This window comes from Phasianus colchicus, chromosome 1 (assembly GCF_987193195.1).
Source record: "Phasianus colchicus chromosome 1, bPhaCol1.hap1.1, whole genome shotgun sequence".
NCBI classification, from domain to species: Eukaryota; Metazoa; Chordata; class Aves; order Galliformes; family Phasianidae; genus Phasianus; species Phasianus colchicus.
Genome location: NC_143436.1, coordinates 76851617 through 76879090, shown reverse-complemented (window position 1 = coordinate 76879090; position 27474 = coordinate 76851617).

Genomic DNA, 27474 nt, shown 5'->3' with positions numbered 1-27474 from the left:
GGTATTTCTGGGAGAAGAGGTCTGATGTGGGGGGGGGAAGGTGATGTATCTGTGAGAAAGCTGGTGTTTCTGGGAGAAAATGCCAGGTATTGGTGAGGAAACAGATGCTAGAGAGGGAAAAGGCTGGTATTTTGGGGAAAAAAGGCCGTTTTTTAAAGAATAAGCTGGCATTTCTGGGAGAATATGTCCCATCTTTGGGAGAAAACGGGTGTATGTGGGAGAAAATGTCGTGTATTTGGGAGAAAGCTGGTGTATGTGGGAGAAAAGGCCATTGTGATGGGAGTCAGTGTGATCTTGAGGAGTGGAAAGCAGTATTCTTGAGATGAAACGTGAGGTATTTCTAAGAGTCCTGGTATTTCTGGGAGAAAATGTCTTGTTTTGGAGAGCCAAAGTCCCATTTTGGGGGCAGAAGCTGGTATTTCTGTGACACTGCCATCTTGATGGGGGTAAGTGTGATCTTGAGGAGTGTAAAGCAGCATTTTGGTTAGAAAATGGGAGCTCTTCCTAAGAGCAGTGCTATTTCTGGGAGAAAAGGAGCTCTACTGGGCATAAAAATGGTGTATCTGTGATAAAATGCCACATTTCTGAAAGAAACTGTCCTCTTGCGGAGTGTAATGCTGTATGTTCCGGAGGAAATGGGAAATATTCAGCAGAGTCCTGGTATTTCTGGGAGAAGAGGTCTGATGTGGGGGGGGGAAGGTGATGTATCTGTGAGAAAGCTGGTGTTTCTGGGAGAAAATGCCAGGTATTGGTGAGGAAACAGATGCTAGAGAGGGAAAAGGCTGGTATTTTGGGGAAAAAAGGCCGTTTTTTAAAGAATAAGCTGGCATTTCTGGGAGAATATGTCCCATCTTTGGGAGAAAACGGGTGTATGTGGGAGAAAATGTCGTGTATTTGGGAGAAAGCTGGTGTATGTGGGAGAAAAGGCCATTGTGATGGGAGTCAGTGTGATCTTGAGGAGTGGAAAGCAGTATTCTTGAGATGAAACGTGAGGTATTTCTAAGAGTCCTGGTATTTCTGGGAGAAAATGTCTTGTTTTGGAGAGCCAAAGTCCCATTTTGGGGGCAGAAGCTGGTATTTCTCTGACACTGCCATCTTGATGGGGGTAAGTGTGATCTTGAGGAGTGTAAAGCAGCATTTTGGTTAGAAAATGGGAGCTCTTCCTAAGAGCAGTGCTATTTCTGGGAGAAAAGGAGCTCTACTGGGCATAAAAATGGCGTATCTGTGATAAAATGCCACATTTCTGAAAGAAACTGTCCTCTTGCGGAGTGTAATGCTGTATGTTCCGGAGGAAATGGGAAATATTCAGCAGAGTCCTGGTATTTCTGGGAGAAGAGGTCTGATGTGGGGGGGGGAAGGTGATGTATCTGTGAGAAAGCTGGTGTTTCTGGGAGAAAATGCCAGGTATTGGTGAGGAAACAGATGCTAGAGAGGGAAAAGGCTGGTATTTTGGGGAAAAAAGGCCGTTTTTTAAAGAATAAGCTGGCATTTCTGGGAGAATATGTCCCATCTTTGGGAGAAAACAGGTGTATGTGGGAGAAAATGTCGTGTATTTGGGAGAAAGCTGGTGTATGTGGGAGAAAAGGCCATTGTGATGGGAGTCAGTGTGATCTTGAGGAGTGGAAAGCAGTATTCTTGAGATGAAACGTGAGGTATTTCTAAGAGTCCTGGTATTTCTGGGAGAAAATGTCTTGTTTTGGAGAGCCAAAGTCCCATTTTGGGGGCAGAAGCTGGTATTTCTGTGACACTGCCATCTTGATGGGGGTAAGTGTGATCTTGAGGAGTGTAAAGCAGCATTTTGGTTAGAAAATGGGAGCTCTTCCTAAGAGCAGTGCTATTTCTGGGAGAAAAGGAGCTCTACTGGGCATAAAAATGGCGTATCTGTGATAAAATGCCACATTTCTGAAAGAAACTGTCCTCTTGCGGAGTGTAATGCTGTATGTTCCGGAGGAAATGGGAAATATTCAGCAGAGTCCTGGTATTTCTGGGAGAAGAGGTCTGATGTGGGGGGGGGAAGGTGATGTATCTGTGAGAAAGCTGGTGTTTCTGGGAGAAAATGCCAGGTATTGGTGAGGAAACAGATGCTAGAGAGGGAAAAGGCTGGTATTTTGGGGAAAAAAGGCCGTTTTTTAAAGAATAAGCTGGCATTTCTGGGAGAATATGTCCCATCTTTGGGAGAAAACGGGTGTATGTGGGAGAAAATGTCGTGTATTTGGGAGAAAGCTGGTGTATGTGGGAGAAAAGGCCATTGTGATGGGAGTCAGTGTGATCTTGAGGAGTGGAAAGCAGTATTCTTGAGATGAAACGTGAGGTATTTCTAAGAGTCCTGGTATTTCTGGGAGAAAATGTCTTGTTTTGGAGAGCCAAAGTCCCATTTTGGGGGCAGAAGCTGGTATTTCTGTGACACTGCCATCTTGATGGGGGTAAGTGTGATCTTGAGGAGTGTAAAGCAGCATTTTGGTTAGAAAATGGGAGCTCTTCCTAAGAGCAGTGCTATTTCTGGGAGAAAAGGAGCTCTACTGGGCATAAAAATGGTGTATCTGTGATAAAATGCCACATTTCTGAAAGAAACTGTCCTCTTGCGGAGTGTAATGCTGTATGTTCCGGAGGAAATGGGAAATATTCAGCAGAGTCCTGGTATTTCTGGGAGAAGAGGTCTGATGTGGGGGGGGAAGGTGATGTATCTGTGAGAAAGCTGGTGTTTCTGGGAGAAAATGCCAGGTATTGGTGAGGAAACAGATGCTAGAGAGGGAAAAGGCTGGTATTTTGGGGAAAAAAGGCCGTTTTTTAAAGAATAAGCTGGCATTTCTGGGAGAATATGTCCCATCTTTGGGAGAAAACGGGTGTATGTGGGAGAAAATGTCGTGTATTTGGGAGAAAGCTGGTGTATGTGGGAGAAAAGGCCATTGTGATGGGAGTCAGTGTGATCTTGAGGAGTGGAAAGCAGTATTCTTGAGATGAAACGTGAGGTATTTCTAAGAGTCCTGGTATTTCTGGGAGAAAATGTCTTGTTTTGGAGAGCCAAAGTCCCATTTTGGGGGCAGAAGCTGGTATTTCTGTGACACTGCCATCTTGATGGGGGTAAGTGTGATCTTGAGGAGTGTAAAGCAGCATTTTGGTTAGAAAATGGGAGCTCTTCCTAAGAGCAGTGCTATTTCTGGGAGAAAAGGAGCTCTACTGGGCATAAAAATGGTGTATCTGTGATAAAATGCCACATTTCTGAAAGAAACTGTCCTCTTGCGGAGTGTAATGCTGTATGTTCCGGAGGAAATGGGAAATATTCAGCAGAGTCCTGGTATTTCTGGGAGAAGAGGTCTGATGTGGGGGGGGGAAGGTGATGTATCTGTGAGAAAGCTGGTGTTTCTGGGAGAAAATGCCAGGTATTGGTGAGGAAACAGATGCTAGAGAGGGAAAAGGCTGGTATTTTGGGGAAAAAAGGCCGTTTTTTAAAGAATAAGCTGGCATTTCTGGGAGAATATGTCCCATCTTTGGGAGAAAACGGGTGTATGTGGGAGAAAATGTCGTGTATTTGGGAGAAAGCTGGTGTATGTGGGAGAAAAGGCCATTGTGATGGGAGTCAGTGTGATCTTGAGGAGTGGAAAGCAGTATTCTTGAGATGAAACGTGAGGTATTTCTAAGAGTCCTGGTATTTCTGGGAGAAAATGTCTTGTTTTGGAGAGCCAAAGTCCCATTTTGGGGGCAGAAGCTGGTATTTCTCTGACACTGCCATCTTGATGGGGGTAAGTGTGATCTTGAGGAGTGTAAAGCAGCATTTTGGTTAGAAAATGGGAGCTCTTCCTAAGAGCAGTGCTATTTCTGGGAGAAAAGGAGCTCTACTGGGCATAAAAATGGCGTATCTGTGATAAAATGCCACATTTCTGAAAGAAACTGTCCTCTTGCGGAGTGTAATGCTGTATGTTCCGGAGGAAATGGGAAATATTCAGCAGAGTCCTGGTATTTCTGGGAGAAGAGGTCTGATGTGGGGGGGGGAAGGTGATGTATCTGTGAGAAAGCTGGTGTTTCTGGGAGAAAATGCCAGGTATTGGTGAGGAAACAGATGCTAGAGAGGGAAAAGGCTGGTATTTTGGGGAAAAAAGGCCGTTTTTTAAAGAATAAGCTGGCATTTCTGGGAGAATATGTCCCATCTTTGGGAGAAAACGGGTGTATGTGGGAGAAAATGTCGTGTATTTGGGAGAAAGCTGGTGTATGTGGGAGAAAAGGCCATTGTGATGGGAGTCAGTGTGATCTTGAGGAGTGGAAAGCAGTATTCTTGAGATGAAACGTGAGGTATTTCTAAGAGTCCTGGTATTTCTGGGAGAAAATGTCTTGTTTTGGAGAGCCAAAGTCCCATTTTGGGGGCAGAAGCTGGTATTTCTCTGACACTGCCATCTTGATGGGGGTAAGTGTGATCTTGAGGAGTGTAAAGCAGCATTTTGGTTAGAAAATGGGAGCTCTTCCTAAGAGCAGTGCTATTTCTGGGAGAAAAGGAGCTCTACTGGGCATAAAAATGGCGTATCTGTGATAAAATGCCACATTTCTGAAAGAAACTGTCCTCTTGCGGAGTGTAATGCTGTATGTTCCGGAGGAAATGGGAAATATTCAGCAGAGTCCTGGTATTTCTGGGAGAAGAGGTCTGATGTGGGGGGGGGAAGGTGATGTATCTGTGAGAAAGCTGGTGTTTCTGGGAGAAAATGCCAGGTATTGGTGAGGAAACAGATGCTAGAGAGGGAAAAGGCTGGTATTTTGGGGAAAAAAGGCCGTTTTTTAAAGAATAAGCTGGCATTTCTGGGAGAATATGTCCCATCTTTGGGAGAAAACGGGTGTATGTGGGAGAAAATGTCGTGTATTTGGGAGAAAGCTGGTGTATGTGGGAGAAAAGGCCATTGTGATGGGAGTCAGTGTGATCTTGAGGAGTGGAAAGCAGTATTCTTGAGATGAAACGTGAGGTATTTCTAAGAGTCCTGGTATTTCTGGGAGAAAATGTCTTGTTTTGGAGAGCCAAAGTCCCATTTTGGGGGCAGAAGCTGGTATTTCTCTGACACTGCCATCTTGATGGGGGTAAGTGTGATCTTGAGGAGTGTAAAGCAGCATTTTGGTTAGAAAATGGGAGCTCTTCCTAAGAGCAGTGCTATTTCTGGGAGAAAAGGAGCTCTACTGGGCATAAAAATGGTGTATCTGTGATAAAATGCCACATTTCTGAAAGAAACTGTCCTCTTGCGGAGTGTAATGCTGTATGTTCCGGAGGAAATGGGAAATATTCAGCAGAGTCCTGGTATTTCTGGGAGAAGAGGTCTGATGTGGGGGGGGGAAGGTGATGTATCTGTGAGAAAGCTGGTGTTTCTGGGAGAAAATGCCAGGTATTGGTGAGGAAACAGATGCTAGAGAGGGAAAAGGCTGGTATTTTGGGGAAAAAAGGCCGTTTTTTAAAGAATAAGCTGGCATTTCTGGGAGAATATGTCCCATCTTTGGGAGAAAACGGGTGTATGTGGGAGAAAATGTCGTGTATTTGGGAGAAAGCTGGTGTATGTGGGAGAAAAGGCCATTGTGATGGGAGTCAGTGTGATCTTGAGGAGTGGAAAGCAGTATTCTTGAGATGAAACGTGAGGTATTTCTAAGAGTCCTGGTATTTCTGGGAGAAAATGTCTTGTTTTGGAGAGCCAAAGTCCCATTTTGGGGGCAGAAGCTGGTATTTCTGTGACACTGCCATCTTGATGGGGGTAAGTGTGATCTTGAGGAGTGTAAAGCAGCATTTTGGTTAGAAAATGGGAGCTCTTCCTAAGAGCAGTGCTATTTCTGGGAGAAAAGGAGCTCTACTGGGCATAAAAATGGCGTATCTGTGATAAAATGCCACATTTCTGAAAGGAACTGTCCTCTTGCGGAGTGTAATGCTGTATGTTCCGGAGGAAATGGGAAATATTCAGCAGAGTCCTGGTATTTCTGGGAGAAGAGGTCTGATGTGGGGGGGGGAAGGTGATGTATCTGTGAGAAAGCTGGTGTTTCTGGGAGAAAATGCCAGGTATTGGTGAGGAAACAGATGCTAGAGAGGGAAAAGGCTGGTATTTTGGGGAAAAAAGGCCGTTTTTTAAAGAATAAGCTGGCATTTCTGGGAGAATATGTCCCATCTTTGGGAGAAAACGGGTGTATGTGGGAGAAAATGTCGTGTATTTGGGAGAAAGCTGGTGTATGTGGGAGAAAAGGCCATTGTGATGGGAGTCAGTGTGATCTTGAGGAGTGGAAAGCAGTATTCTTGAGATGAAACGTGAGGTATTTCTAAGAGTCCTGGTATTTCTGGGAGAAAATGTCTTGTTTTGGAGAGCCAAAGTCCCATTTTGGGGGCAGAAGCTGGTATTTCTGTGACACTGCCATCTTGATGGGGGTAAGTGTGATCTTGAGGAGTGTAAAGCAGCATTTTGGTTAGAAAATGGGAGCTCTTCCTAAGAGCAGTGCTATTTCTGGGAGAAAAGGAGCTCTACTGGGCATAAAAATGGCGTATCTGTGATAAAATGCCACATTTCTGAAAGAAACTGTCCTCTTGCGGAGTGTAATGCTGTATGTTCCGGAGGAAATGGGAAATATTCAGCAGAGTCCTGGTATTTCTGGGAGAAGAGGTCTGATGTGGGGGGGGGAAGGTGATGTATCTGTGAGAAAGCTGGTGTTTCTGGGAGAAAATGCCAGGTATTGGTGAGGAAACAGATGCTAGAGAGGGAAAAGGCTGGTATTTTGGGGAAAAAAGGCCGTTTTTTAAAGAATAAGCTGGCATTTCTGGGAGAATATGTCCCATCTTTGGGAGAAAACGGGTGTATGTGGGAGAAAATGTCGTGTATTTGGGAGAAAGCTGGTGTATGTGGGAGAAAAGGCCATTGTGATGGGAGTCAGTGTGATCTTGAGGAGTGGAAAGCAGTATTCTTGAGATGAAACGTGAGGTATTTCTAAGAGTCCTGGTATTTCTGGGAGAAAATGTCTTGTTTTGGAGAGCCAAAGTCCCATTTTGGGGGCAGAAGCTGGTATTTCTCTGACACTGCCATCTTGATGGGGGTAAGTGTGATCTTGAGGAGTGTAAAGCAGCATTTTGGTTAGAAAATGGGAGCTCTTCCTAAGAGCAGTGCTATTTCTGGGAGAAAAGGAGCTCTACTGGGCATAAAAATGGTGTATCTGTGATAAAATGCCACATTTCTGAAAGAAACTGTCCTCTTGCGGAGTGTAATGCTGTATGTTCCGGAGGAAATGGGAAATATTCAGCAGAGTCCTGGTATTTCTGGGAGAAGAGGTCTGATGTGGGGGGGGGAAGGTGATGTATCTGTGAGAAAGCTGGTGTTTCTGGGAGAAAATGCCAGGTATTGGTGAGGAAACAGATGCTAGAGAGGGAAAAGGCTGGTATTTTGGGGAAAAAAGGCCGTTTTTTAAAGAATAAGCTGGCATTTCTGGGAGAATATGTCCCATCTTTGGGAGAAAACGGGTGTATGTGGGAGAAAACGTCGTGTATTTGGGAGAAAGCTGGTGTATGTGGGAGAAAAGGCCATTGTGATGGGAGTCAGTGTGATCTTGAGGAGTGGAAAGCAGTATTCTTGAGATGAAACGTGAGGTATTTCTAAGAGTCCTGGTATTTCTGGGAGAAAATGTCTTGTTTTGGAGAGCCAAAGTCCCATTTTGGGGGCAGAAGCTGGTATTTCTCTGACACTGCCATCTTGATGGGGGTAAGTGTGATCTTGAGGAGTGTAAAGCAGCATTTTGGTTAGAAAATGGGAGCTCTTCCTAAGAGCAGTGCTATTTCTGGGAGAAAAGGAGCTCTACTGGGCATAAAAATGGCGTATCTGTGATAAAATGCCACATTTCTGAAAGAAACTGTCCTCTTGCGGAGTGTAATGCTGTATGTTCCGGAGGAAATGGGAAATATTCAGCAGAGTCCTGGTATTTCTGGGAGAAGAGGTCTGATGTGGGGGGGGGAAGGTGATGTATCTGTGAGAAAGCTGGTGTTTCTGGGAGAAAATGCCAGGTATTGGTGAGGAAAGAGATGCTAGAGAGGGAAAAGGCTGGTATTTTGGGGAAAAAAGGCCGTTTTTTAAAGAATAAGCTGGCATTTCTGGGAGAATATGTCCCATCTTTGGGAGAAAACGGGTGTATGTGGGAGAAAATGTCGTGTATTTGGGAGAAAGCTGGTGTATGTGGGAGAAAAGGCCATTGTGATGGGAGTCAGTGTGATCTTGAGGAGTGGAAAGCAGTATTCTTGATATGAAACGTGAGGTATTTCTAAGAGTCCTGGTATTTCTGGGAGAAAATGTCTTGTTTTGGAGAGCCAAAGTCCCATTTTGGGGGCAGAAGCTGGTATTTCTGTGACACTGCCATCTTGATGGGGGTAAGTGTGATCTTGAGGAGTGTAAAGCAGCATTTTGGTTAGAAAATGGGAGCTCTTCCTAAGAGCAGTGCTATTTCTGGGAGAAAAGGAGCTCTACTGGGCATAAAAATGGCGTATCTGTGATAAAATGCCACATTTCTGAAAGAAACTGTCCTCTTGCGGAGTGTAATGCTGTATGTTCCGGAGGAAATGGGAAATATTCAGCAGAGTCCTGGTATTTCTGGGAGAAGAGGTCTGATGTGGGGGGGGGAAGGTGATGTATCTGTGAGAAAGCTGGTGTTTCTGGGAGAAAATGCCAGGTATTGGTGAGGAAACAGATGCTAGAGAGGGAAAAGGCTGGTATTTTGGGGAAAAAAGGCCGTTTTTTAAAGAATAAGCTGGCATTTCTGGGAGAATATGTCCCATCTTTGGGAGAAAACGGGTGTATGTGGGAGAAAATGTCGTGTATTTGGGAGAAAGCTGGTGTATGTGGGAGAAAAGGCCATTGTGATGGGAGTCAGTGTGATCTTGAGGAGTGGAAAGCAGTATTCTTGAGATGAAACGTGAGGTATTTCTAAGAGTCCTGGTATTTCTGGGAGAAAATGTCTTGTTTTGGAGAGCCAAAGTCCCATTTTGGGGGCAGAAGCTGGTATTTCTCTGACACTGCCATCTTGATGGGGGTAAGTGTGATCTTGAGGAGTGTAAAGCAGCATTTTGGTTAGAAAATGGGAGCTCTTCCTAAGAGCAGTGCTATTTCTGGGAGAAAAGGAGCTCTACTGGGCATAAAAATGGCGTATCTGTGATAAAATGCCACATTTCTGAAAGAAACTGTCCTCTTGCGGAGTGTAATGCTGTATGTTCCGGAGGAAATGGGAAATATTCAGCAGAGTCCTGGTATTTCTGGGAGAAGAGGTCTGATGTGGGGGGGGGAAGGTGATGTATCTGTGAGAAAGCTGGTGTTTCTGGGAGAAAATGCCAGGTATTGGTGAGGAAAGAGATGCTAGAGAGGGAAAAGGCTGGTATTTTGGGGAAAAAAGGCCGTTTTTTAAAGAATAAGCTGGCATTTCTGGGAGAATATGTCCCATCTTTGTGAGAAAACGGGTGTATGTGGGAGAAAATGTCGTGTATTTGGGAGAAAGCTGGTGTATGTGGGAGAAAAGGCCATTGTGATGGGAGTCAGTGTGATCTTGAGGAGTGGAAAGCAGTATTCTTGAGATGAAACGTGAGGTATTTCTAAGAGTCCTGGTATTTCTGGGAGAAAATGTCTTGTTTTGGAGAGCCAAAGTCCCATTTTGGGGGCAGAAGCTGGTATTTCTGTGACACTGCCATCTTGATGGGGGTAAGTGTGATCTTGAGGAGTGTAAAGCAGCATTTTGGTTAGAAAATGGGAGCTCTTCCTAAGAGCAGTGCTATTTCTGGGAGAAAAGGAGCTCTACTGGGCATAAAAATGGCGTATCTGTGATAAAATGCCACATTTCTGAAAGAAACTGTCCTCTTGCGGAGTGTAATGCTGTATGTTCCGGAGGAAATGGGAAATATTCAGCAGAGTCCTGGTATTTCTGGGAGAAGAGGTCTGATGTGGGGGGGGGAAGGTGATGTATCTGTGAGAAAGCTGGTGTTTCTGGGAGAAAATGCCAGGTATTGGTGAGGAAACAGATGCTAGAGAGGGAAAAGGCTGGTATTTTGGGGAAAAAAGGCCGTTTTTTAAAGAATAAGCTGGCATTTCTGGGAGAATATGTCCCATCTTTGGGAGAAAACGGGTGTATGTGGGAGAAAATGTCGTGTATTTCCCATTTCCTCCGGAACATACAGCATTACACTCCGCAAGAGGACAGTTTCTTTCAGAAATGTGGCATTTTATCACAGATACACCATTTTTATGCCCAGTAGAGCTCCTTTTCTCCCAGAAATAGCACTGCTCTTAGGAAGAGCTCCCATTTTCTAACCAAAATGCTGCTTTACACTCCTCAAGATCACACTTACCCCCATCAAGATGGCAGTGTCACAGAAATACCAGCTTCTGCCCCCAAAATGGGACTTTGGCTCTCCAAAACAAGACATTTTCTCCCAGAAATACCAGGACTCTTAGAAATACCTCACGTTTCATCTCAAGAATACTGCTTTCCACTCCTCAAGATCACACTGACTCCCATCACAATGGCCTTTTCTCCCACATACACCAGCTTTCTCCCAAATACACGACATTTTCTCCCACATACACCCGTTTTCTCCCAAAGATGGGACATATTCTCCCAGAAATGCCAGCTTATTCTTTAAAAAACGGCCTTTTTTCCCCAAAATACCAGCCTTTTCCCTCTCTAGCATCTGTTTCCTCACCAATACCTGGCATTTTCTCCCAGAAACACCAGCTTTCTCACAGATACATCACCTTCCCCCCCCCACATCAGACCTCTTCTCCCAGAAATACCAGGACTCTGCTGAATATTTCCCATTTCCTCCGGAACATACAGCATTACACTCCGCAAGAGGACAGTTTCTTTCAGAAATGTGGCATTTTATCACAGATACACCATTTTTATGCCCAGTAGAGCTCCTTTTCTCCCAGAAATAGCACTGCTCTTAGGAAGAGCTCCCATTTTCTAACCAAAATGCTGCTTTACACTCCTCAAGATCACACTTACCCCCATCAAGATGGCAGTGTCAGAGAAATACCAGCTTCTGCCCCCAAAATGGGACTTTGGCTCTCCAAAACAAGACATTTTCTCCCAGAAATACCAGGACTCTTAGAAATACCTCACGTTTCATCTCAAGAATACTGCTTTCCACTCCTCAAGATCACACTGACTCCCATCACAATGGCCTTTTCTCCCACATACACCAGCTTTCTCCCAAATACACGACATTTTCTCCCACATACACCCGTTTTCTCCCAAAGATGGGACATATTCTCCCAGAAATGCCAGCTTATTCTTTAAAAAACGGCCTTTTTTCCCCAAAATACCAGCCTTTTCCCTCTCTAGCATCTGTTTCCTCACCAATACCTGGCATTTTCTCCCAGAAACACCAGCTTTCTCACAGATACATCACCTTCCCCCCCACATCAGACCTCTTCTCCCAGAAATACCAGGACTCTGCTGAATATTTCCCATTTCCTCCGGAACATACAGCATTACACTCCGCAAGAGGACAGTTTCTTTCAGAAATGTGGCATTTTATCACAGATACGCCATTTTTATGCCCAGTAGAGCTCCTTTTCTCCCAGAAATAGCACTGCTCTTAGGAAGAGCTCCCATTTTCTAACCAAAATGCTGCTTTACACTCCTCAAGATCACACTTACCCCCATCAAGATGGCAGTGTCAGAGAAATACCAGCTTCTGCCCCCAAAATGGGACTTTGGCTCTCCAAAACAAGACATTTTCTCCCAGAAATACCAGGACTCTTAGAAATACCTCACGTTTCATCTCAAGAATACTGCTTTCCACTCCTCAAGATCACACTGACTCCCATCACAATGGCCTTTTCTCCCACATACACCAGCTTTCTCCCAAATACACGACATTTTCTCCCACATACACCCGTTTTCTCCCAAAGATGGGACATATTCTCCCAGAAATGCCAGCTTATTCTTTAAAAAACGGCCTTTTTTCCCCAAAATACCAGCTTTCTCACAAACACCTGTCATTTTCCAACCAAGTCTGCTACTATCTCCCAGAAACAGCCGGTTTCCGAGAAATACCTGACGTTTGCTCTCCCAAATACTACTTGACACTCCTCCAGAGGACATTGTCTCCCCTATTTACCACGTTGTCTCCCCAAGAGACCACTTGGCACACCAAAAAGACCACCGTTGCTCTCCAGTACAAGATCTTCTTTCCCACCGGTTCCCACTTTTCTCCCCCAGCTATGTCATTTCCTCCCAGAAATGCCACTTTTCCCTTGGAAATTTCACCTTCTCTTCCAAAAAGAGGAGATTTGCTCCCAGAAATACCCCTTCTCTTACAACTGCCACACGCTTTCTCCCCAAAAAGCCTCCATGACAATGCCAAATGGGACACTTGCAGCCAAGAAGAGGACACCTTCTCTCAGAAAGACCACTTTTCTCCCCAAGAGAGGAGATTTTCTCCCAAGTGGATGACATTTGCTGTAAGAAAGACCTGTTTTCTTCCCTCAAGAGGACATTGTCTTTCCCACTGAGGACATTTTCTCCCAGAAGTGCCGCTACTCTGTGAAACACCTCCATTTCCTCCCAAATCTACTCCATGACACGCCTCAGGATGACACTTACTCCCCGATTTGGGGCATTTTCTCCCAGAAATACCACTTCTCTCCCAAAGGGGAGAAACCACTTCTCTCCCTTTTCCCTCTCTAGCATCTGTTTCCTCACCAATACCTGGCATTTTCTCCCAGAAACACCAGCTTTCTCACAGATACATCACCTTCCCCCCCACATCAGACCTCTTCTCCCAGAAATACCAGGACTCTGCTGAATATTTCCCATTTCCTCCGGAACATACAGCATTACACTCCGCAAGAGGACAGTTTCTTTCAGAAATGTGGCATTTTATCACAGATACACCATTTTTATGCCCAGTAGAGCTCCTTTTCTCCCAGAAATAGCACTGCTCTTAGGAAGAGCTCCCATTTTCTAACCAAAATGCTGCTTTACACTCCTCAAGATCACACTTACCCCCATCAAGATGGCAGTGTCAGAGAAATACCAGCTTCTGCCCCCAAAATGGGACTTTGGCTCTCCAAAACAAGACATTTTCTCCCAGAAATACCAGGACTCTTAGAAATACCTCACGTTTCATCTCAAGAATACTGCTTTCCACTCCTCAAGATCACACTGACTCCCATCACAATGGCCTTTTCTCCCACATACACCAGCTTTCTCCCAAATACACGACATTTTCTCCCACATACACCCGTTTTCTCCCAAAGATGGGACATATTCTCCCAGAAATGCCAGCTTATTCTTTAAAAAACGGCCTTTTTTCCCCAAAATACCAGCCTTTTCCCTCTCTAGCATCTGTTTCCTCACCAATACCTGGCATTTTCTCCCAGAAACACCAGCTTTCTCACAGATACATCACCTTCCCCCCCCCACATCAGACCTCTTCTCCCAGAAATACCAGGACTCTGCTGAATATTTCCCATTTCCTCCGGAACATACAGCATTACACTCCGCAAGAGGACAGTTTCTTTCAGAAATGTGGCATTTTATCACAGATACACCATTTTTATGCCCAGTAGAGCTCCTTTTCTCCCAGAAATAGCACTGCTCTTAGGAAGAGCTCCCATTTTCTAACCAAAATGCTGCTTTACACTCCTCAAGATCACACTTACCCCCATCAAGATGGCAGTGTCACAGAAATACCAGCTTCTGCCCCCAAAATGGGACTTTGGCTCTCCAAAACAAGACATTTTCTCCCAGAAATACCAGGACTCTTAGAAATACCTCACGTTTCATCTCAAGAATACTGCTTTCCACTCCTCAAGATCACACTGACTCCCATCACAATGGCCTTTTCTCCCACATACACCAGCTTTCTCCCAAATACACGACATTTTCTCCCACATACACCCGTTTTCTCCCAAAGATGGGACATATTCTCCCAGAAATGCCAGCTTATTCTTTAAAAAACGGCCTTTTTTCCCCAAAATACCAGCCTTTTCCCTCTCTAGCATCTGTTTCCTCACCAATACCTGGCATTTTCTCCCAGAAACACCAGCTTTCTCACAGATACATCACCTTCCCCCCCCCACATCAGACCTCTTCTCCCAGAAATACCAGGACTCTGCTGAATATTTCCCATTTCCTCCGGAACATACAGCATTACACTCCGCAAGAGGACAGTTTCTTTCAGAAATGTGGCATTTTGTCACAGATACACCATTTTTATGCCCAGTAGAGCTCCTTTTCTCCCAGAAATAGCACTGCTCTTAGGAAGAGCTCCCATTTTCTAACCAAAATGCTGCTTTACACTCCTCAAGATCACACTTACCCCCATCAAGATGGCAGTGTCACAGAAATACCAGCTTCTGCCCCCAAAATGGGACTTTGGCTCTCCAAAACAAGACATTTTCTCCCAGAAATACCAGGACTCTTAGAAATACCTCACGTTTCATCTCAAGAATACTGCTTTCCACTCCTCAAGATCACACTGACTCCCATCACAATGGCCTTTTCTCCCACATACACCAGCTTTCTCCCAAATACACGACATTTTCTCCCACATACACCCGTTTTCTCCCAAAGATGGGACATATTCTCCCAGAAATGCCAGCTTATTCTTTAAAAAACGGCCTTTTTTCCCCAAAATACCAGCCTTTTCCCTCTCTAGCATCTGTTTCCTCACCAATACCTGGCATTTTCTCCCAGAAACACCAGCTTTCTCACAGATACATCACCTTCCCCCCCACATCAGACCTCTTCTCCCAGAAATACCAGGACTCTGCTGAATATTTCCCATTTCCTCCGGAACATACAGCATTACACTCCGCAAGAGGACAGTTTCTTTCAGAAATGTGGCATTTTGTCACAGATACACCATTTTTATGCCCAGTAGAGCTCCTTTTCTCCCAGAAATAGCACTGCTCTTAGGAAGAGCTCCCATTTTCTAACCAAAATGCTGCTTTACACTCCTCAAGATCACACTTACCCCCATCAAGATGGCAGTGTCAGAGAAATACCAGCTTCTGCCCCCAAAATGGGACTTTGGCTCTCCAAAACAAGACATTTTCTCCCAGAAATACCAGGACTCTTAGAAATACCTCACGTTTCATCTCAAGAATACTGCTTTCCACTCCTCAAGATCACACTGACTCCCATCACAATGGCCTTTTCTCCCACATACACCAGCTTTCTCCCAAATACACGACATTTTCTCCCACATACACCCGTTTTCTCCCAAAGATGGGACATATTCTCCCAGAAATGCCAGCTTATTCTTTAAAAAACGGCCTTTTTTCCCCAAAATACCAGCTTTCTCACAAACACCTGTCATTTTCCAACCAAGTCTGCTACTATCTCCCAGAAACAGCCGGTTTCCGAGAAATACCTGACATTTGCTCTCCCAAATACTACTTGACACTCCTCCAGAGGACATTGTCTCCCCTATTTACCACGTTGTCTCCCCAAGAGACCACTTGGCACACCAAAAAGACCACCGTTGCTCTCCAGTACAAGATCTTCTTTCCCACCGGTTCCCACTTTTCTCCCCCAGCTATGTCATTTCCTCCCAGAAATGCCACTTTTCCCTTGGAAATTTCACCTTCTCTTCCAAAAAGAGGAGATTTGCTCCCAGAAATACCCCTTCTCTTACAACTGCCACACGCTTTCTCCCCAAAAAGCCTCCATGACAATGCCAAATGGGACACTTGCAGCCAAGAAGAGGACACCTTCTCTCAGAAAGACCACTTTTCTCCCCAAGAGAGGAGATTTTCTCCCAAGTGGATGACATTTGCTGTAAGAAAGACCTGTTTTCTTCCCTCAAGAGGACATTGTCTTTCCCACTGAGGACATTTTCTCCCAGAAGTGCCGCTACTCTGTGAAACACCTCCATTTCCTCCCAAATCTACTCCATGACACGCCTCAGGATGACACTTACTCCCCGATTTGGGGCATTTTCTCCCAGAAATACCACTTCTCTCCCAAAGGGGAGAAACCACTTCTCTCCCTTTTCCCTCTCTAGCATCTGTTTCCTCACCAATACCTGACATTTTCTCCCAGAAACACCAGCTTTCTCACACATACATCACCTTCTCCCCCCCACATCAGATGTTCCCTCCCAGAAATATGGCATTTGATCACAGATATACTCTTTCAAGGGAATACCAGGTTTCATAAAAATACCTCATAATTTCTCCATGAAGTTCGTTAGCAAGATGACACTTTCACCCTAAATAGGAGATTTTCTCTCAGAAATGCATGCTTCCCCCTCACAGAACGGCATCTTCTCCCCAAATTAGGACATTATCTCCCCGAAATACCACATTTCTCCAATCCAATGACATTATCTCTACGGAGAGTTTGCAGTTGCTGCCCGTTAAATCTCTTTTCTCCCCGAATACCACTTTCAGACTTCAACAGCGGTCTTGTCGGATGCCGAGAAAGGGCGACTTCAGCCGGATGCTTTTCTCGGACGAGCGGCTTCTTCTGCGCACATCCCAAAGGAGTGGTTCTGACTTCTCCTTGTGTCCATGCATTCTGCACTACGCTTCTCTCTCATTCTTAACCCTTGATTCCTAGGGACATTTCGTTTTTCTCTGTTTTTCCGATGCTACACTTCAGCATTCTGTGACGAACAGAGTGGAAGGGAAAAGCCCCTCTAATAAGGCAGCTAGAAGTTCCAGGAGAGACACACGTTGTGCTTTCAGAGAGGACGTTACAGAAAGTCGAGAGATGTGGATTCTTTCCTGCGGAGAAAAAACCCCCTGTTTTCAGGAAATGCAGTATTCTGAAATCGCACGTTCTCGGCATAGCAATTTCGCTATTTCGCTCTCGTGGGTGGACGGCGCCACTCTCTGTTAACCGCTTCGGAGAGTTTGCAGTTGCTGGCCGAGAAATCGCGGTTCTCCCCGAATGCCGCTGTGTGCCTTCAGCAGCGGTCTCGTCTCTCTCGCATGCCGAGAAAGAGCGACTTCAGCCGGATGCTTTTCTCGGACGAGCGGCTTCTTCTGCGCACATCCCAAAGGAGCGGTTCTTGTCTTCTCCTTGTGTCCATGCATTCTGCACTACGCTTCTCTCTCATTCTTAACCCTTGATTCCTAGGGACATTTCGTTTTTCTCTGTTTTTCCGATGCTACACTTCAGCATTCTGTGACGAACAGAGTGGAAGGGAAAAGCCCCTCTAATAAGGCAGCTAGAAGTTCCAGGAGAGACACACGTTGTGCTTTCAGAGAGGACGTTACAGAAAGTCGAGAGATGTGGATTCTTTCCTGCGGAGAAAAAACCCCCTGTTTTCAGGAAATGCAGTATTCTGAAATCGCACGTTCTCGGCATAGCAATTTCGCTATTTCGCTCTCGTGGGTGGACGGCGCCACTCTCTGTTAACCGCTTCGGAGAGTTTGCAGTTGCTGGCCGAGAAATCGCGGTTCTCCCCGAATGCCGCTGTGTGCCTTCAGCAGCGGTCTCGTCTCTCTCGCATGCCGAGAAAGAGCGACTTCAGCCGGATGCTTTTCTCGGACGAGCGGCTTCTTCTGCGCACATCCCAAAGGAGCGGTTCTTGTCTTCTCCTTGTGTCCATGCATTCTGCACTACGCTTCTCTCTCATTCTTAACCCTTGATTCCTAGGGACATTTCGTTTTTCTCTGTTTTTCCGATGCTACACTTCAGCATTCTGTGACGAACAGAGTGGAAGGGAAAAGCCCCTCTAATAAGGCAGCTAGAAGTTCCAGGAGAGACACACGTTGTGCTTTCAGAGAGGACGTTACAGAAAGTCGAGAGATGTGGATTCTTTCCTGCGGAGAAAAAACCCCCTGTTTTCAGGAAATGCAGTATTCTGAAATCGCACGTTCTCGGCATAGCAATTTCGCTATTTCGCTCTCGTGGGTGGACGGCGCCACTCTCTGTTAACCGCTTCGGAGAGTTTGCAGTTGCTGGCCGAGAAATCGCGGTTCTCCCCGAATGCCGCTGTGTGCCTTCAGCAGCGGTCTCGTCTCTCTCGCATGCCGAGAAAGAGCGACTTCAGCCGGATGCTTTTCTCGGACGAGCGGCTTCTTCTGCGCACATCCCAAAGGAGCGGTTCTTGTCTTCTCCTTGTGTCCATGCATTCTGCACTACGCTTCTCTCTCATTCTTAACCCTTGATTCCTAGGGACATTTCGTTTTTCTCTGTTTTTCCGATGCTACACTTCAGCATTCTGTGACGAACAGAGTGGAAGGGAAAAGCCCCTCTAATAAGGCAGCTAGAAGTTCCAGGAGCGACACACGTTGTGCTTTCAGAGAGGACGTTACAGAAAGTCGAGAGATGTGGATTCTTTCCTGCGGAGAAAAAACCCCCTGTTTTCAGGAAATGCAGTATTCTGAAATCGCACGTTCTCGGCATAGCAATTTCGCTATTTCGCTCTCGTGGGTGGACGGCGCCACTCTCTGTTAACCGCTTCGGAGAGTTTGCAGTTGCTGGCCGAGAAATCGCGGTTCTCCCCGAATGCCGCTGTGTGCCTTCAGCAGCGGTCTCGTCTCTCTCGCATGCCGAGAAAGAGCGACTTCAGCCGGATGCTTTTCTCGGACGAGCGGCTTCTTCTGCGCACATCCCAAAGGAGCGGTTCTTGTCTTCTCCTTGTGTCCATGCATTCTGCACTACGCTTCTCTCTCATTCTTAACCCTTGATTCCTAGGGACATTTCGTTTTTCTCTGTTTTTCCGATGCTACACTTCAGCATTCTGTGACGAACAGAGTGGAAGGGAAAAGCCCCTCTAATAAGGCAGCTAGAAGTTCCAGGAGAGACACACGTTGTGCTTTCAGAGAGGACGTTACAGAAAGTCGAGAGATGTGGATTCTTTCCTGCGGAGAAAAAACCCCCTGTTTTCAGGAAATGCAGTATTCTGAAATCGCACGTTCTCGGCATAGCAATTTCGCTATTTCGCTCTCGTGGGTGGACGGCGCCACTCTCTGTTAACCGCTTCGGAGAGTTTGCAGTTGCTGGCCGAGAAATCGCGGTTCTCCCCGAATGCCGCTGTGTGCCTTCAGCAGCGGTCTCGTCTCTCTCGCATGCCGAGAAAGAGCGACTTCAGCCGGATGCTTTTCTCGGACGAGCGGCTTCTTCTGCGCACATCGCAAAGGAGCGGTTCTTGTCTTCTCCTTGTGTCCATGCATTCTGCACTACGCTTCTCTCTCATTCTTAACCCTTGATTCCTAGGGACATTTCGTTTTTCTCTGTTTTTCCGATGCTACACTTCAGCATTCTGTGACGAACAGAGTGGAAGGGAAAAGCCCCTCTAATAAGGCAGCTAGAAGTTCCAGGAGCGACACACGTTGTGCTTTCAGAGAGGACGTTACAGAAAGTCGAGAGATGTGGATTCTTTCCTGCGGAGAAAAAACCCCCTGTTTTCAGGAAATGCAGTATTCTGAAATCGCACGTTCTCGGCATAGCAATTTCGCTATTTCGCTCTCGTGGGTGGACGGCGCCACTCTCTGTTAACCGCTTCGGAGAGTTTGCAGTTGCTGGCCGAGAAATCGCGGTTCTCCCCGAATGCCGCTGTGTGCCTTCAGCAGCGGTCTCGTCTCTCTCGCATGCCGAGAAAGAGCGACTTCAGCCGTATGCTTTTCTCGGACGAGCGGCTTCTTCTGCGCACATCGCAAAGGAGCGGTTCTTGTCTTCTCCTTGTGTCCATGCATTCTGCACTACGCTTCTCTCTCATTCTTAACCCTTGATTCCTAGGGACATTTCGTTTTTCTCTGTTTTTCCGATGCTACACTTCAGCATTCTGTGACGAACAGAGTTGAAGGGAAAAGCCCCTCTAATAAGGCAGCTAGAAGTTCCAGGAGAGACACACGTTGTGCTTTCAGAGAGGACGTTACAGAAAGTCGAGAGATGTGGATTCTTTCCTGCGGAGAAAAAACCCCCTGTTTTCAGGAAATGCAGTATTCTGAAATCGCACATTCTCGCCATAGCAATTTCTCGTTTCAGGCAACGCAGTATGCAGAATTCAAACGTTGCCTGAAGAAGGAGCCGCTCGTCCGAGAAAAGCATCCGGCTGAAGTCGCTCTTTCTCGGCATGCGAGAGAGACGAGACCGCTGCTGAAGGCACACAGCGGCATTCGGGGAGAACCGCGATTTCTCGGCCAGCAACTGCAAACTCTCCGAAGCGGTTAACAGAGAGTGGCGCCGTCCACCCACGAGAGCGAAATAGCGAAATTGCTATGCCGAGAACGTGCGATTTCAGAATACTGCATTTCCTGAAAACAGGGGGTTTTTTCTCCGCAGGAAAGAATCCACATCTTTCGACTTTCTGTAACGTCCTCTCTGAAAGCACAACGTGTGTCGCTCCTGGAACTTCTAGCTGCCTTATTAGAGGGGCTTTTCCCTTCCACTCTGTTCGTCACAGAATGCTGAAGTGTAGCATCGGAAAAACAGAGAAAAACGAAATGTCCCTAGGAATCAAGGGTTAAGAATGAGAGAGAAGCGTAGTGCAGAATGCATGGACAAAAGGAGAAGTCAGAACCGCTCCTTTGCGATGTGCGCAGAAGAAGCCGCTCGTCCGAGAAAAGCATCCGGCTGAAGTCGCTCTTTCTCGGCATGCGAGAGAGACGAGACCGCTGCTGAAGGCACACAGCGGCATTCGGGGAGAAAAGCGATTTCTCGACCAGCAACTGCAAACTCTCCGAAGCGGTTAACAGAGAGTGGCGCCGTCCACCCACGAGAGCGAAATAGCGAAATTGCTATGCCGAGAACGTGCGATTTCAGAATACTGCATTTCCTGAAAACAGGGGGTTTTTTCTCCGCAGGAAAGAATCCACATCTCTCGACTTTCTGTAACGTCCTCTCTGAAAGCACAACGTGTGTCTCTCCTGGAACTTCTAGCTGCCTTATTAGAGGGGCTTTTCCCTTCCACTCTGTTCGTCACAGAATGCTGAAGTGTAGCATCGGAAAAACAGAGAAAAACGAAATGTCCCTAGGAATCAAGGGTTAAGAATGAGAGAGAAGCGTAGTGCAGAATGCATGGACAAAAGGAGAAGTCAGAACCGCTCCTTTGCGATGTGCGCAGAAGAAGCCGCTCGTCCGAGAAAAGCATCCGGCTGAAGTCGCTCTTTCTCGGCATGCGAGAGAGACGAGACCGCTGCTGAAGGCACAAAGCGGCATTCGGGGAGAAAAGCGATTTAACGGCCAGCAACTGCAAACTCTCCGAAGCGGTTAACAGAGAGTGGCGCTGTCCACCCACGAGAGCGAAATAGCGAAATTGCTATGCCGAGAACGTGCGATTTCAGAATACTGCATTTCCTGAAAACAGGGGGTTTTTTCTCCGCAGGAAAGAATCCACATCTCTCGACTTTCTGTAACGTCCTCTCTGAAAGCACAACGTGTGTCGCTCCTGGAACTTCTAGCTGCCTTATTAGAGGGGCTTTTCCCTTCCACTCTGTTCGTCACAGAATGCTGAAGTGTAGCATCGGAAAAACAGAGAAAAACGAAATGTCCCTAGGAATCAAGGGTTAAGAATGAGAGAGAAGCGTAGTGCAGAATGCATGGACACAAGGAGAAGTCAGAACCACTCCTTTGGGATGTGCGCAGAAGAAGCCGCTCGTCCGAGAAAAGCATCCGGCTGAAGTCGCCCTTTCTCGGCATCCGACAAGACCGCTGTTGAAGTCTGAAAGTGGTATTCGGGGAGAAAAGAGATTTAACGGGCAGCAACTGCAAACTCTCCGTAGAGATAATGTCATTGGATTGGAGAAATGTGGTATTTCGGGGAGATAATGTCCTAATTTGGGGAGAAGATGCCGTTCTGTGAGGGGGAAGCATGCATTTCTGAGAGAAAATCTCCTATTTAGGGTGAAAGTGTCATCTTGCTAACGAACTTCATGGAGAAATTATGAGGTATTTTTATGAAACCTGGTATTCCCTTGAAAGAGTATATCTGTGATCAAATGCCATATTTCTGGGAGGGAACATCTGATGTGGGGGGGAGAAGGTGATGTATGTGTGAGAAAGCTGGTGTTTCTGGGAGAAAATGTCAGGTATTGGTGAGGAAACAGATGCTAGAGAGGGAAAAGGGAGAGAAGTGGTTTCTCCCCTTTGGGAGAGAAGTGGTATTTCTGGGAGAAAATGCCCCAAATCGGGGAGTAAGTGTCATCCTGAGGCGTGTCATGGAGTAGATTTGGGAGGAAATGGAGGTGTTTCAAAGAGTAGCGGCACTTCTGGGAGAAAATGTCCTCAGTGGGAAAGACAATGTCCTCTTGAGGGAAGAAAACAGGTCTTTCTTACAGCAAATGTCATCCACTTGGGAGAAAATCTCCTCTCTTGGGGAGAAAAGTGGTCTTTCTGAGAGAAGGTGTCCTCTTCTTGGCTGCAAGTGTCCCATTTGGCATTGTCATGGAGGCTTTTTGGGGAGAAAGCGTGTGGCAGTTGTAAGAGAAGGGGTATTTCTGGGAGCAAATCTCCTCTTTTTGGAAGAGAAGGTGAAATTTCCAAGGGAAAAGTGGCATTTCTGGGAGGAAATGACATAGCTGGGGGAGAAAAGTGGGAACCGGTGGGAAAGAAGATCTTGTACTGGAGAGCAACGGTGGTCTTTTTGGTGTGCCAAGTGGTCTCTTGGGGAGACAACGTGGTAAATAGGGGAGACAATGTCCTCTGGAGGAGTGTCAAGTAGTATTTGGGAGAGCAAACGTCAGGTATTTCTCGGAAACCGGCTGTTTCTGGGAGATAGTAGCAGACTTGGTTGGAAAATGACAGGTGTTTGTGAGAAAGCTGGTATTTTGGGGAAAAAAGGCCGTTTTTTAAAGAATAAGCTGGCATTTCTGGGAGAATATGTCCCATCTTTGGGAGAAAACGGGTGTATGTGGGAGAAAATGTCGTGTATTTGGGAGAAAGCTGGTGTATGTGGGAGAAAAGGCCATTGTGATGGGAGTCAGTGTGATCTTGAGGAGTGGAAAGCAGTATTCTTGAGATGAAACGTGAGGTATTTCTAAGAGTCCTGGTATTTCTGGGAGAAAATGTCTTGTTTTGGAGAGCCAAAGTCCCATTTTGGGGGCAGAAGCTGGTATTTCTCTGACACTGCCATCTTGATGGGGGTAAGTGTGATCTTGAGGAGTGTAAAGCAGCATTTTGGTTAGAAAATGGGAGCTCTTCCTAAGAGCAGTGCTATTTCTGGGAGAAAAGGAGCTCTACTGGGCATAAAAATGGTGTATCTGTGATAAAATGCCACATTTCTGAAAGAAACTGTCCTCTTGCGGAGTGTAATGCTGTATGTTCCGGAGGAAATGGGAAATATTCAGCAGAGTCCTGGTATTTCTGGGAGAAGAGGTCTGATGTGGGGGGGGGAAGGTGATGTATCTGTGAGAAAGCTGGTGTTTCTGGGAGAAAATGCCAGGTATTGGTGAGGAAACAGATGCTAGAGAGGGAAAAGGCCATCCCTTTGGGAGAGAAGTGGTATTTCTGGGAGAAAATGCCCCAAATCGGGGAGTAAGTGTCATCCTGAGGCGTGTCATGGAGTAGATTTGGGAGGAAATGGAGGTGTTTCACACAGTAGCGGCACTTCTGGGAGAAAATGTCCTCAGTGGGAAAGACAATGTCCTCTTGAGGGAAGAAAACAGGTCTTTCTTACAGCAAATGTCATCCACTTGGGAGAAAATCTCCTCTCTTGGGGAGAAAAGTGGTCTTTCTGAGAGAAGGTGTCCTCTTCTTGGCTGCAAGTGTCCCATTTGGCATTGTCATGGAGGCTTTTTGGGGAGAAAGCGTGTGGCAGTTGTAAGAGAAGGGGTATTTCTGGGAGCAAATCTCCTCTTTTTGGAAGAGAAGGTGAAATTTCCAAGGGAAAAGTGGCATTTCTGGGAGGAAATGACATAGCTGGGGGAGAAAAGTGGGAACCGGTGGGAAAGAAGATCTTGTACTGGAGAGCAACGGTGGTCTTTTTGGTGTGCCAAGTGGTCTCTTGGGGAGACAACGTGGTAAATAGGGGAGACAATGTCCTCTGGAGGAGTGTCAAGTAGTATTTGGGAGAGCAAACGTCAGGTATTTCTCGGAAACCGGCTGTTTCTGGGAGATAGTAGCAGACTTGGTTGGAAAATGACAGGTGTTTGTGAGAAAGCTGGTATTTTGGGGAAAAAAGGCCGTTTTTTAAAGAATAAGCTGGCATTTCTGGGAGAATATGTCCCATCTTTGGGAGAAAACGGGTGTACGTGGGAGAAAATGTCGTGTATTTGGGAGAAAGCTGGTGTATGTGGGAGAAAAGGCCATTGTGATGGGAGTCAGTGTGATCTTGAGGAGTGGAAAGCAGTATTCTTGAGATGAAACGTGAGGTATTTCTAAGAGTCCTGGTATTTCTGGGAGAAAATGTCTTGTTTTGGAGAGCCAAAGTCCCATTTTGGGGGCAGAAGCTGGTATTTCTCTGACACTGCCATCTTGATGGGGGTAAGTGTGATCTTGAGGAGTGTAAAGCAGCATTTTGGTTAGAAAATGGGAGCTCTTCCTAAGAGCAGTGCTATTTCTGGGAGAAAAGGAGCTCTACTGGGCATAAAAATGGTGTATCTGTGACAAAATGCCACATTTCTGAAAGAAACTGTCCTCTTGCGGAGTGTAATGCTGTATGTTCCGGAGGAAATGGGAAATATTCAGCAGAGTCCTGGTATTTCTGGGAGAAGAGGTCTGATGTGGGGGGGGGAAGGTGATGTATCTGTGAGAAAGCTGGTGTTTCTGGGAGAAAATGCCAGGTATTGGTGAGGAAACAGATGCTAGAGAGGGAAAAGGCTGGTATTTTGGGGAAAAAAGGCCGTTTTTTAAAGAATAAGCTGGCATTTCTGGGAGAATATGTCCCATCTTTGGGAGAAAACGGGTGTATGTGGGAGAAAATGTCGTGTATTTGGGAGAAAGCTGGTGTATGTGGGAGAAAAGGCCATTGTGATGGGAGTCAGTGTGATCTTGAGGAGTGGAAAGCAGTATTCTTGAGATGAAACGTGAGGTATTTCTAAGAGTCCTGGTATTTCTGGGAGAAAATGTCTTGTTTTGGAGAGCCAAAGTCCCATTTTGGGGGCAGAAGCTGGTATTTCTCTGACACTGCCATCTTGATGGGGGTAAGTGTGATCTTGAGGAGTGTAAAGCAGCATTTTGGTTAGAAAATGGGAGCTCTTCCTAAGAGCAGTGCTATTTCTGGGAGAAAAGGAGCTCTACTGGGCATAAAAATGGTGTATCTGTGATAAAATGCCACATTTCTGAAAGAAACTGTCCTCTTGCGGAGTGTAATGCTGTATGTTCCGGAGGAAATGGGAAATATTCAGCAGAGTCCTGGTATTTCTGGGAGAAGAGGTCTGATGTGGGGGGGGGAAGGTGATGTATCTGTGAGAAAGCTGGTGTTTCTGGGAGAAAATGCCAGGTATTGGTGAGGAAACAGATGCTAGAGAGGGAAAAGGCTGGTATTTTGGGGAAAAAAGGCCGTTTTTTAAAGAATAAGCTGGCATTTCTGGGAGAATATGTCCCATCTTTGGGAGAAAACGGGTGTATGTGGGAGAAAATGTCGTGTATTTGGGAGAAAGCTGGTGTATGTGGGAGAAAAGGCCATTGTGATGGGAGTCAGTGTGATCTTGAGGAGTGGAAAGCAGTATTCTTGAGATGAAACGTGAGGTATTTCTAAGAGTCCTGGTATTTCTGGGAGAAAATGTCTTGTTTTGGAGAGCCAAAGTCCCATTTTGGGGGCAGAAGCTGGTATTTCTGTGACACTGCCATCTTGATGGGGGTAAGTGTGATCTTGAGGAGTGTAAAGCAGCATTTTGGTTAGAAAATGGGAGCTCTTCCTAAGAGCAGTGCTATTTCTGGGAGAAAAGGAGCTCTACTGGGCATAAAAATGGCGTATCTGTGATAAAATGCCACATTTCTGAAAGAAACTGTCCTCTTGCGGAGTGTAATGCTGTATGTTCCGGAGGAAATGGGAAATATTCAGCAGAGTCCTGGTATTTCTGGGAGAAGAGGTCTGATGTGGGGGGGGGAAGGTGATGTATCTGTGAGAAAGCTGGTGTTTCTGGGAGAAAATGCCAGGTATTGGTGAGGAAACAGATGCTAGAGAGGGAAAAGGCTGGTATTTTGGGGAAAAAAGGCCGTTTTTTAAAGAATAAGCTGGCATTTCTGGGAGAATATGTCCCATCTTTGGGAGAAAACGGGTGTATGTGGGAGAAAATGTCGTGTATTTGGGAGAAAGCTGGTGTATGTGGGAGAAAAGGCCATTGTGATGGGAGTCAGTGTGATCTTGAGGAGTGGAAAGCAGTATTCTTGAGATGAAACGTGAGGTATTTCTAAGAGTCCTGGTATTTCTGGGAGAAAATGTCTTGTTTTGGAGAGCCAAAGTCCCATTTTGGGGGCAGAAGCTGGTATTTCTCTGACACTGCCATCTTGATGGGGGTAAGTGTGATCTTGAGGAGTGTAAAGCAGCATTTTGGTTAGAAAATGGGAGCTCTTCCTAAGAGCAGTGCTATTTCTGGGAGAAAAGGAGCTCTACTGGGCATAAAAATGGCGTATCTGTGATAAAATGCCACATTTCTGAAAGAAACTGTCCTCTTGCGGAGTGTAATGCTGTATGTTCCGGAGGAAATGGGAAATATTCAGCAGAGTCCTGGTATTTCTGGGAGAAGAGGTCTGATGTGGGGGGGGGAAGGTGATGTATCTGTGAGAAAGCTGGTGTTTCTGGGAGAAAATGCCAGGTATTGGTGAGGAAACAGATGCTAGAGAGGGAAAAGGCTGGTATTTTGGACAAAAAAGGCCGTTTCTCAAAGAATAAGCTGGCATTTCTGGGAGAATATGTCCCATCTTTGGGAGAAAACGGGTGTATGTGGGAGAAAATGTCGTGTATTTGGGAGAAAGCTGGTGTATGTGGGAGAAAAGGCCATTGTGATGGGAGTCAGTGTGATCTTGAGGAGTGGAAAGCAGTATTCTTGAGATGAAACGTGAGGTATTTCTAAGAGTCCTGGTATTTCTGGGAGAAAATGTCTTGTTTTGGAGAGCCAAAGTCCCATTTTGGGGGCAGAAGCTGGTATTTCTGTGACACTGCCATCTTGATGGGGGTAAGTGTGATCTTGAGGAGTGTAAAGCAGCATTTTGGTTAGAAAATGGGAGCTCTTCCTAAGAGCAGTGCTATTTCTGGGAGAAAAGGAGCTCTACTGGGCATAAAAATGGCGTATCTGTGATAAAATGCCACATTTCTGAAAGAAACTGTCCTCTTGCGGAGTGTAATGCTGTATGTTCCGGAGGAAATGGGAAATATTCAGCAGAGTCCTGGTATTTCTGGGAGAAGAGGTCTGATGTGGGGGGGGGAAGGTGATGTATCTGTGAGAAAGCTGGTGTTTCTGGGAGAAAATGCCAGGTATTGGTGAGGAAACAGATGCTAGAGAGGGAAAAGGCTGGTATTTTGGGGAAAAAAGGCCGTTTTTTAAAGAATAAGCTGGCATTTCTGGGAGAATATGTCCCATCTTTGGGAGAAAACGGGTGTATGTGGGAGAAAATGTCGTGTATTTGGGAGAAAGCTGGTGTATGTGGGAGAAA